General features: G+C 50.0%; 1 pseudogene; it reads left to right on the top strand.

The window, feature by feature from the left end:
* The first annotated feature begins 1,137 nt into the window (after nucleotides 1-1,137).
* On the top strand, nucleotides 1,138-5,491 carry LOC101590802 (annotated as a pseudogene).
* The last annotated feature ends 6,912 nt before the right edge of the window (nucleotides 5,492-12,403 follow it).

Here is a 12,403-nt window from a genome sequence, read left to right on the forward strand (position 1 = left end):
GCCGGGGAGATGGCTCAGTGGAATAAGTGCTTCCCTGGCAAGCGCAAAGGACTGAGTTCAATCCCTGGTTCCACCAAAAAAAAAAAAAAAAAAGTGAAAAAACAAAACAAAACAAAAACACTGTGTTTGAAGGGCTGGCCAAATAGCTCAGTGGATTAAAGCACCTGCAAGCAGGCGCAGGGGCCAGGGGTTTGATCCCCAGGCCTGTCGTGCCAGTCCTGCCCCAGAGGAGTGCTGAGACAGTGATTGAGACTGGGTGTGGTGGTACACACCTGTAATCCCAGCTTTTAGGAGGCTGTAAACAGGAGAATCACTAGGAGTCCAATCTAGTAGTGAGACCTTGAACAACCTGTAGATCCTTCCCTAAAAAAATAAATAAATAAATTAGAAAGAAAAATTAAACAAAACGATACTATGTTTGGGGCTTAGTTGTCTGCACAGCAAAGTGTCCCAACCTCGTGGTTGCAGATGGCCGCCACTTTACCCTCTCTCCTGGTCCTGTGGTCCTGTGGGCACTGGGCTCAGCAGGCCTCATTCTGATCAGCCTGTCTCAGGTGGCGGTGGGCAGGTTGCAGGTAGGGCTGGAACCAGCAGGTCCCTGGGATCTGCAATCTCAGCCTCTCCAGTAGGGGGAGCCAGGCTTCCTCACAAGGTGCTCAGGACTCTGCGAGTGAGCATTTTAAAAGGCACGAAGAAGTCACCCATTACCTCACCAGGCACATCCCAGACTTAGGCATGATCCTGCCATAGTCCCTGGTCAGCGGAGTCTCAGGTCCCCCCAGAGTTCCTGGGGAGGGAACAGAGGCTTTAGTGCCAGGAGGACTTGCTCACTGAGTTGTGCCAGGAGGACTGGCACCAGCATGCTGGAGCTGTGTGTGGTGCTGTGACCCTAAACCCCGAGACTCTGCTCTGGGACAGCTGGAGGGCAGAAGCTGGGGGAGCTTTGGGGAGAATGCTCCTGGAGGGTGGAGACCTGAGATGGCCACTGGCAAAAGGAGAGGTGAGATCGTGGGCGTGGGGACTGACAGAGCCCAGGGAGCATGGGGTGGGGGGAAGGCGGCTTCCAGGCTCAGCAGCTTCTTCCGCTGACTTCAAGAACACAGAACAAAAGAAGGGGTGGGCCAGAATTTAGGAATCATGAAGAACCCAGCATCCGTGTTCCTGCAGAAGGCTTTGCAGGAAAGAGAAGGCCTCAGGGCAAAGGAAGACCCAAGGGCTGCCAGTAAGCCCTGTGTCAAGTGGAAATGGAGCCAAAGGTGTGGCCGAAGAGCCTTTGTTAACGCCTCCAAACAACTCAGGGCACATCTTGTAGACTGTCTGGCAGCTGCTGGGTCTTCTGGGAATCGGAGGCTGCACCTCTTGGATCCTCTCCACAGGACCAGGCATCCCAGCCACCTGGGAAGAAGAGAAAGGCCTTGTCGGAAATGGAGCCATGACTTTGGTCCAGTGGAGTAGGGTACCACTTGAGGTGTAAGAAACACATGAAGCTTTTGGAAGCAGCTCTTCCATGACCTGTCCAGAAGTAAGGTCTCCCGTCTCTCCATCTGATTCCTACCGTCTCCCCACATGCACTCCCAAGTCTTCTGAGAGTCCTGGGGAGACAGGAGGGCTGCCAGGCTCAGCTCCGAGGGTCTACTTGGCTTCAGGGCACGCTTCTCCCACTGCTCTGTCCCTCCCTTTCTCTGTGTCCCTCTGTGTTCCTCTGTATCTCCTTCCCCTCCTGGGCCATTCTCCTTGGCCCAGGTGAAGTGGGTTAAATGTAACCAGGTATATCAGACTCTGCAAGCTGTGAATCCAGTTGTGGTTTGAAGGGTGTTGGCATGAAACTCCCTGCATCTGGTGTGGGGATGACTTAGGAGGCATTAGAGGCAGTGGGAACTTAACTTTTTTTTTTTTTTTTTTTTTTTGGTACTAGGATCAAATCTAAGGCTTTGGCACTGAGCTGCACCCTCCAGCTATTTTTTGAGACTGGGTCTTGCTAAGTTGCTAAACTGCCCAGGCTGAACTTGAACTTGTGATCCTCCTGCCTCAGCCTCTCAGAGTGCTGGGGTCACAGGCCTGCACCACCACCCTCAGCTCAGAGCTTAGTTTTGGGGCTACCCCAGCCCTGCTTCCTGCAAATCCACACCACAGAGTCATACAGATAATACCATAGCATCCCCTCCCTACAGCTATATGCCCTTTGGGGTCTCAGCCCAAGTCCCACATCCTGAGTGGATGGATACCCTTTAAAGACCCACAGGATGGCCAACCCTGCCAGAGCCAGCAATATACTTCAAAGGCTGGCCTGTCTCTCTTTTCCCTCAGCCACCATGATCTTTGTCATTTCCTCCCTGGGGAGGAAGGGCCAGGCCAGGGGGAAAGACAAAGGCAGAATTGTTGGCTCAACATCCATGCATAGAGTAAAGGCATCTCCTGACTCCACCTAAAGACACGACAGTTTGCAGTTTCTCACACACGTCCCAGAGCCCCAGGCCGCCCACCACCGGCCATCTCTCGTCACAAAGCCCCGATGTTTGCCATCTGTATTGAAGCTGCAGCCTATGAAATACTGTCCATAAAAATTGAATTGGAAGTAATAATGTGCACTGCAATAAGTTATGCTGCTCTACATTCTCTCCTGAGAGAGGCCCTGGCAAACTGTCCAACATTCCCACCTAGGACGGTGTTCTGTATTCCCTCAGAAAGCGCGCCATTGGTAATGGAAGAAAGGGCCTGAGTGGCCGCGTTTCTCCAGTCAGCTGAGGTGCTCGGCTGGCCCGACCTGCTTGGCGTCTCAGTTTCCCTTCCAAAGCAGGGTTGCTCAGTGGCAAAACAAAAGCCAAAAGGGAAGGTGCCCAGGAGAGCACAGCTGGCCATTTTCCATTTCCACAGTGTCGCCCTCCTAGCCAACCCCTGTCACATCCCAGGGCCATCAAGGCCCTGCATCCAGACACCACTGCCATCTTTTTTCCTTGATCCAACTCGTGTCACTTCCTGGTGTCAGACATGCGCTGGGAGAAGGGGAACCTGGAAGAGCGATACGATGTAGATCAAGAACTTAAATTCCGAGGAAAGACAGACTTCTTCTCTCTTGCCGTCGCTGTTGCTGCTACTCCATTGTTTTGCTTTTTGCCACCGCCATGAAAGGGTTGCTCTCTGGCATGTGCTGCTCTGCCTTGGGGCCAGCTGAGTATGGACTGAAACTTCTGCTAACTCGCAGCAGCAGTTTGGGGAATTTTGATCGTTTTCAGAATAATTCCATTTCAAAACCAGATGATTCGAGATCCAGTCCTATCTCAGGCCTGGGACTTAAAGTTCAACATATCAATACTTGATGAAAAATACCTGTTCCATGTTATGCCTAAGATGTTTGATATTCAGACAGATAGTGAGGTTAAGCTTGAGAGCCTAGGTTGTATGGTAATAACAATAAGCTTGTCTTCTGGAGGGTTAACAACCTAAGTTTGCAGACCAAAATTAGAGAAAAAGGAGGGCCACAAGGAAAGCCAACATTTTGGCCCTAGCTTTCCAAGGTCACTTAAGACTCAGGACATATGAGAACTTGTACTGTAATGTCATGTAACTCAGTATTGTCCCAAATTTTCTGATCAAGGAGATTATGGGGCCAAAGAGGAAAGTAATCGATGATGTAGAGTGTGCCTAAGGAGAGTCACATGGAGAGAAGACACTCTCTCAGGCTTTCACAGAGAGCACCTTGCCCAAGCAATGGCCATAACTCATCCACATGGCTGACACTGACAACAGTTCTATAATCTGAGGTACAGGATCACAGGATAAATCCTGAGGGGATTTCACTGACCTTATCAGGCCCAAAAGCTACAACTCTTGTTGCATAGGTCCTGCTTTACCTTGGTCTTAACCATCCAGCAGAAAAGTATAAAAACGAGGTATAAGAAGTAAAGCCAAAAAAAAAAGTAAAGCCATGCTGTTATGTTGAGCTGTAGGGGACTCACGTCAATAACTTCTGACATTGCCAGTCAAGCAGAAGACCCAATACTATTATGGACTACTGGACTCCTTTGGAATATTTTGCTGAGTTAACACACCTATAACATTCAAATAACAGAACTTAACAAAAAAAGGGGATACAGATGAATGTCCATTTTGTATCTGTGTATTCAAAATGGTTAAGATAGATATATAGTTACATTCTCTTAATGAATAGAGGGATTTGTTCTAATGGTGTTTGTAAATAGGATATCATGTCTGCATCTTGTACAGCTATTAGCCACTAGGAAGAATGTATGCAATGTGTTAATTATTGAATCTGTCCTACCAATTTGGTTTGAAACTGTCTCATTGCTATTTGTTTCTCAATAAAATTATGGAAAAAAAAAACAACAGATGATTCAACTGAGGTACATGAAGGGGAACCCATAAATGAAAATGGAGAACAAAACAAAAGTTCAAATAATACAGGAACTCTGGGTGGTAAAAAAAAAAGAGAGAGAGCTATTTCATGACAATGAAGAAGAAAGTGAGGAAAAAGTACATGAAAGCCCTTTCAGAGGAAAAGGGTGGGGGAGATGGAGAGAATGCTCCACCATGTCGGAACAGTGACCCCACGATTGGGACCCACACAGAGGAGGGCTCGCTCAGAGCCAGGGACTCTGAGGACAGTCTCTACAGTGGACAGAGCTCATCCAGAGGCATAGCAAGCTGTTCCGATGGCACAAGTAACAGGGGCAGTTTTTGCCTAGATGGCGACAGCTCCTATGCAGGACCATTCTGCAGCCGGGCCAGAGAACACAGATTTCGTGCCAAGTCCCTATGACACTGACTCCTTCCAAATCAAGAAAGGGGACATCATAGATATTATCTGCAAGACACCTGTGGGGGTATGGACAGGAATGTTGAATAATACAGTGGGAAACTCCAGTTCATTTATGTCGATGCCATCTCAGAAGAGGAAGCAGCCCCTAAGAAAATAAAGGCATGCCGAGGGGGCAAAAAAGAAGACCCTGAGACTCTTCAGGAGTTCTTGGAGAAGCTTCACTGTCAGGAATATGCCTCAACACTTTTGTTTCATGGATATGAGACTCTAGAAGATTTAAAAGATATGCAAGTGTGTCATCTCATTGAATTAAATGTGGCAAACCCAGAAGACAGAATGAGGTTACTATTGGCTGCTGAAAGCATCATTGATGAAGAAAATATTGAAGAAGAGAACGAATCTGTGCCTCAATCCTTAAGGCCAGACCTATCCTTAAATAAGCCACAGTTAGATAACTGCCCAAGGGACTCTGGTTGTCATAGCTCATCAGGAAATGCAGATAATGGCCAAGAAGATCTGGAGCCTTACAATCTGCCGGGCCTGGTGCAGCAGGTAGCTATCACAGAGTCAAGCGACCGAACACACATTCTCAACTCTGTACCAACAGATGTGCTCCAGTTGCTCTTGTGCTACCCAGTCTTCTGGAAGAGGAAAAGAGACGTTTGTAAATACAACCACAAGTTAAAAAGTTTTAATCTGAATGATTGCGCATAAAATGTTACACACCAAACTTTCTCAGTAATCATAAATAAAATATACTTATTTTAAATACTATGCTAATATTTCACTTACCTCAGTTAGAAAAATTAATAATGTAAGACTTTGCTAGAATGAGATTTGCCTCATTGGGCTTTATTTTACAAGTTAATGAAGGGAGAAAACTATTTTTCCTACTTTCTGGGATTGACTTTGTGTATATTTTTAAATGAATAGTAATTAAAGTTTTTTTTCTTCCTTTTTTGAGACAGGGTCTCATTATGCAGTTTAACCTGGACTTTAGTTCACTTTGTAGTCCAGGATGGTCTTGAACATGCAATAATCCTCCTGCCTCAGCCTCCTGAGTGCTGGGATTACAGGTGTAGGCTACCACACCCGGCAGGAAGGTATGTCTTTTGAATCAGATAGTGCAAGACCTTCTACACTCACTTTTGTATTTATTAGGAAAATGTGTTACCTTAGGAGCTACTTCATCCTGATTCACAGTAGCTTTAGTAATTATTTTTATTTTTCTCTTTACTATGTTATCACATATAAAATATAAATAATACATTTTCACTCTTAATTTAGTACAGCTACTTTTAATAATTTTTTTTAAAATGGGCTGGTTAAATAGCTCAGCAGATTAAAGCACCTGCAAGCAGGTACAGGAGCTGGGGGTTTGATCCCCAGGCCTGCTGTGCCAGCCCTGCCTCCGGGGCATGATGAGACAGCAATTGGAGACTGGGCTTGGTGGCATGTGCCTGTAATCCCAGCTCTTGGGAGGCTGTAAATAGGAGGATCACGGCGAGTCTGATCTATGTAGTGAGACCCTGAACACCCTATAAACCCTTCCCTAAAATACAGAAAATAATAATAATAATAATTTTTTTAAAAAGAGCTTAAATTCTCCAGGGAGATACAGGTAGCTGTACAAAAAAAGCCTGGAATTGAAGGAAGTTTTCAAGAAGAAAAAAAATGAAGAGCTCTCCCAGAGTGCAAAGAGAGACAGACATTAGGTGAGAGGGGAACATCCCTTTAATCCCAGCACTTAGGAGACTGAGGAAGGAGGGGCTTGAGTTTGAAGCCAGCCTGGGTTACACAGCAAGACCCTGTCACAGACACACAAAAATAACTAAACTAAACTGGGTTGGGGAGATGGCTCAGTAGAATAAGCACCTGACTGGCAGGCATAAGGGCCTGAGTTCAACCCCCGGTTCCACCAAAAAAACCAAAACAAACAAAACAAAACAAAAAACAACAACAAAAAAATCCCCAACTAAATTAAATTAAACTAAAAACAAAAAAACAGAGCGTGTGAAGGAGAGAGACAGTCAGAGAAAGACAGAGACAGACGGAGAGTGACCTTTAGAAGGAAGTAGATTTTAATCTGGACCTGTGGAAAGAAAAAAGGAGAAGAGAAATGGATGGAGGGAGAGGTTAAGACGGTAACAGAGATGAGGATGACACCTGTTTGGCGGTACCCAAGGGTCACGAGGGGCAGAGTGAACAGCAGGTTGAGGGGAGGCTGGGACGAGATGAAGGAGCAGGAAGGATAAAAGAGAAGCCACTCGGCCCCGGGCTGCACTCAGCACCAGGCTCCACCCGTCCCCAGGCTCAGGCCTTTTCCCTGGTGGAACGTGGAGAAACACGGAAGCTCCTGAGCTGTGGGGAGGGCAGTGGGTGCTGGACACTCACTTTGGGGGGTGATCCTGGGGTCTGGGAAGAACTTCCTTTTTCTCCATACCGTCTTCCCTAAAAAGATCCCCAATCCCCTCACTTTCCACAGGGTAGTTAAACAATTCAACAAAAAAAAATTGACTTAGCTGTTTACTTAAGTCCCACTCCTTTGTACTTTGTTCCCTTCCCGTGTGTGTGTGTGTGTGTGTGTGGGTGTGTGTGTGTGTGTGTGTGTGTGTGTGTGTGTATGCACACTACAACCCTTCAACCACTGTCACTTTACTTTGGTGCAAACACAGGCACAAGAACCTTCACAAAGGGTGGCTTTTGCTTGAAAAAGGTGTGGAGTACATGGGCACTGGCAAAGGGGGCTGAAGGAATCCACTGTCACCCCTGTGACCACCTTGATTTTCTCTGTGGGCCCAGTCAGATGTGGCCAGTGTTGGTCAGGAGAGAAGCCCAGGGCTCCACACTTGGGCATTCGTGAGTGTTAACAGCAAGAAGGCCAGGCTGCCCCGTGTCTTGGGCCAGGGCAAGGCTGGTGCCACCTTTTGTGGCCTCCATGCTTGGTGCCGAGGGGGAGGTGGCCTCACCCCACTTTCCCAGTGATTCCGATGGGAACTGCTGGAGTTGCATTGAGGAGGAATTTCCCAGCTCTTTTCAAATCCCTCAGTTGGCTGGGTTGCCAGGCTGGTCCCAGGGCTCGGACACAGCCCATTCTCTCTTTCTGGGCCAGCTGGGAAAATGTGAGGGCTCTGCAGTGGGGGGAGAATGGCCCGTTGTCTCGTCGGGCTTGGGCGCTGACCCTCTTTCTCTGGCGGACGTTTAGGAGGTAGACCTTGGATCTCTCCCTCCTCCTTGCAGAGGCCGAGAGCCAGGCCAAGTCTCTGGGAACCTCAGGAGAAAAGGGGCTGTGACCCTTCCTGCCTCCCGCCTCGGCTGCGTTCTCCAGGGACAGGCGGAAAGGGCTCCTCCGAGCCAGCCGTGCTGGCAGCCGCCTGCTTTGTGGTAGGCGGTGTTTATGCGAACGCACAAATGTTTATGTGAGATTGCCAGCCGGTTATTTATGAGCCTCTCGGCCTTCCCCCAATAAAAGCTGTTCCCTCAATGTTCTGACAGGCCCTGCATCTGCAACCAATGTGTTACTTGCTCAGCTAATGCAGTCCACTTGTGTTTATTTTTGCACAAAAGCAATTTATCCAGGCACTCTGAGAAAAAATAAAAGTCCTGTCAGGAGCCTTCTTGGGAGTGGCGTGTTTTTCCTCAAAAGAAGCTCCAAGTGGTTGTCGGGGCAGAACAGGCCCTGGGCTGAGCACCTGGGGTCCAGCGTGGGAGGCGGGGGGACATGCGGCTGTCTGTGATGGTGGGGTCCAGAGTTGGCCTCTGAATCCGAGTTCTGCCCAGGGTATTGGTGACTTTAAAAAGGTGTTGGGGATGGGACTGCTACTAACTGCCTTCCCTCTGGTCACCATAAAGCAAAGTTGGAAAGTGGGTTATTGGCAGCTAAAGGGCTGGAGGAGGAAGTCCGAGGGAGGAGGCTGAAAGGGAGGGTGCTTGGCTCTGCGGCACAGGAGTGTTCGCTGAGAAGCGCCAAGGCCCGTCCCTGGTGACCTTTGGAGGCACAGTGCCCAGGCTGCTCCTGCCTGCCTTGGTAACTGGTCATTTCTGCTCTGTTTTCCTGCAGAACCAGCAGCCAACCCTGGTGGGGGAAGATGCCCCAGAGGCCTGTTTGGGGTAGTCATCTCCGGCCCTACAAGTGGATTTGCGGGGAAAGAAACTGAGAAATGGGTGAAGGGGATACAGCAGGGACCAGGGCTGGAGTGGGCTGAACACTTGGGCTCAGCTGCAGCGGGGCAGATTGGAGGCTCCTGGGGTGGCAGGCCTGGCCACTCCTGCCCTCTCCTGTGGTGCCTGGGCCCAGGGAAAAGGGGAAAAGGAGGCTTTGAGTTTGGGGTTGGGGGCCAAAGGGCTGAGGCAGATCCAGTGATCTAGGAAGCAGCCTACTTTTAGAATCTGAGGAGAAAGAAATAGAAGACTTACACCCTGGTCCATAGCTCTTACTAGGTGCGTCTCTAGTCTTTTCATCTCAATCAGCCTTTCTTTCTTTCTTTCTTTCTTTCTTTCTTTCTTTCTTTCTTTCTTTCTTTCTTTCTTTCTTTCTTCCTTCCTTCCTTCCTTCCTTCCTTCCTTCCTTCCTTCCTTTTCTCCCCCCACCCCCTTCTTCTTTTGCAGTACTAGGGATTGAATCCAGGACCTTCACGCTGGGCTACAGTCCAGCCCTTTCATTTTTTATTTCAAGACAGGATCTCAGTACGTCCCTAAGTTGCCCAGGCTTGCTTGGTGGAGTTTGCGATCCTCGGCCTCGACCTCCCGGAGTGCTGGGCTCACAGAGGGGCTTCACGACCGTGCCTGGCGCCATGCTGCTTTCTGAGGCCTCATGCTCCTCTTCCTTCTGCCGTCCCTCACCTTCTTCCTTTCCTGATTCCTCTGCTCTCCCCTGGCGGCTGTGGGCTGGGAATGAGTGGTCTCTCGCTACTAAATACACAAATGTGGAGCTGCGTTTTCCACCAGCAGAATCATTCTCAGGTCTCCAGACGAGGCTCCGAGCTCTAGCACCCCAGGGCACGGAAGGTAATGTGCTAGGTGGGAGCTGACTCAGGGCTGATGAAAGGCGGCAAATGGCCCGGAGTGGCGGGGAGGGATGGGGGCTGAGCGTTGCCCTTCTCCATGGCAGAGTGCTGCAGTGAGGGAGTGCAGCGCTGGGAAGCCAGTTCTTCTATTTTCCAATCTGTATTTTGATGAAAACTCTTCTACTGCTACGTACTGGCAACAGATTCCACTGTCAAACATGCTGCGGGCCAAGCACAACACATCTCTGCCTGGTGGTGGCTGGCCTGTTCCTCTGCCACGGACGAGGGTGGCAGAGCCCCAGGGCCCGCATTTGGAGATGTGCACAGCACCCACCTGCGCTACCTCCACCTGCGCTGATGCCTGAATCCCTGCGTCTGAATCCAGCTCTGAGGTTTGCAACAATGATGAAAAGATGAAACCTGTAGCCTAGGTCCTGAGGGCCACGCAGTAGGGGCTCAGGCCCCTTTCGTTCATGAGTAGGCCCTGTGGACCCCCTGCTGGGCCTGGGCTCTGGGGATCTGCACGGGGACCGAAGATGGGCCCAGGGGGAAAGGTGCCCAGCCGGCTTCTGGGTTCTGCTCTCTGTGCAGGTGGCAGCTGTGATTTTGCAGTAGTAAGCAGAAATACTGAAGTGACACCCAGGATGTGGAGGTGGATTATTCACATCATGCCCATCTGGCATGATGGGCACTGGTCAGTATCATGCCCAGAATATCAGGCCCTGATCTCCGGCAGAATAGTGCTTATTCCTTCTATGGAATAAGCAAGCAGGAAGGGCAGAGGCAGAATGGCTTGTCTGTGGGGACAGGTTTATATGTCGTATCACAGTGACCAGCCAGGAACAACGTGAACTGGAACAGGAACTGTTACCTGGGCACCAAAGAAATTGGAGTGTACTGGCTGGGGGCCATTTTTCTGTTACAGTTCCTCTCCCAGAGGAAGTCCTGGGAGCTGGGGATAACCCCAAATCTCTTCAGTCCCAAAGAGCAGCATCCAGGTGGGGGCTACACCAGGCCTAAAGTGCCAGCACCGTCCCTGGTGCTCTGAGGCTTCCCAGGGCCAGCTCAGCGGTCACCACCGAGCTCGGGAGCAACAGATGCCTTGGTCCCAGATCTCTATGGCTTCTGGGTCACCGAAGGAGACCGAGTTGTGAGTAGGGCTCAGCAATTCATAGCATGTGACTTAGGCATGATGTCACTTGGGTGTCAGTCCCTGCCTCTGTAGAGGAGGTCTTTGGCACTGTCTTGTAGAGACACAACCCCCAGCATCTTCTACGGTAGAAGGGTTTATTTTAACTCAGAGTTATAGTCCCGGCTTGGGGACTATATAGTGCTTGCTGCTTATGTCCCAGCAGTCAGGACTCAGCAGAGAAGAGGGGGACACGCCCTTCCAGGTCATGCAGGTGACGTGGGTCTTCCAACCAGGGCCCCCTCCTAACAGTCCTAGAGCTCCCAACACCTCCAGCACCTTGTGATCCAGTCACCTTCCAAAAACCTGCCTCTGAGTATAAGAGAATTTGGGGCTCGTTCTTAATTTAAACCGTAATGAAAGTCCTGGCTACTTGATCTCTGGGACTTGACCTTTGCTGCCACCAAAAGTGGAGGCCCACCTGAGTGACCCCTTGAAAGAAGAGCAATTGTCTCCATTTTGGCTGAGACGATTGCTGTAGTGATGTGTGCAGAGCTGGCTAGGACTTTTCCTTGTCCCTTCAGTTGGTCTTAAGCAATGCATACTGGTCTAGCGCAGGTGCTGGTCGTAGTCTCTGAAGATGGCGCGTGTGTTTCCCTGATAACCCACGCCTGCTGCTCTTCAATATGCGCAAGGTCGAGACAGAACGAAGAGCCAGTGCTCCACGCTGTTGGCTGGGACGAGCCTCGAGACAGAGGCTATGACTTCCTGGGGCTTGAGAGGTTACACATCAGAGCTGAAGCACTGGACCCCAAAACACTAGACACTGCCTCAATGGTATAATGCAGATCACTTTTGCTGCGTGGCCTTCTCTCTGCATATGGCCAAGGTCAGCGCAGGCCTCCCACCTAGCCCAGCTCACAGTGCTCACCGACTTCCTGCCATCCTCGCTCGTTCATCCTCAAGCCACTCCTCCTTCACGACTGAATAAAACCCAGGTGTGGCCCTAGATAGCTCTTTTTTGTTCCGGAAAGGCATCTTTGTGGCTGGACTCAGGGCCCCTGGGCTCCCCATCATTATAAATATGCTTTAGTGTCTTTATTTTCACCGTGGTTTGCACCGGGAGTGGTAGATTGGCATTAACTTGGTGGGATTCCAATAAGGTACTTTTGGGATTCCAAATACGGACTTCTTAGACCAAGACGAGGACCAGGAGGGACTTCTTACAGCCATACCTCAGTAACTCAATTCAAGGTGTCTTTCACAGCAGAGACGGGGGTGGGGGGTTGCGTTGGCGGGTGGGTGGGTGGCACGGTGTGGGGGGAGCTGCGGGGGTGGGGCACGCAGCTGTTCACTCTGAACTCACCAGCCTAGGTCATGGCGTGGAGGGCGCAGCGGATCCTGGTTAGATGTACGTTGAATGAATGAACAGGGGCTGACCCCAGATCGGGAGCTGGCTGCACGTGCGGAGAGAAGAGGGCAGGACAGCTG

This window comes from Octodon degus, unplaced genomic scaffold (genome assembly GCF_000260255.1).
Source record: "Octodon degus isolate 3935 unplaced genomic scaffold, OctDeg1.0 scaffold00020, whole genome shotgun sequence".
NCBI lineage: Eukaryota > Metazoa > Chordata > Mammalia > Rodentia > Octodontidae > Octodon > Octodon degus.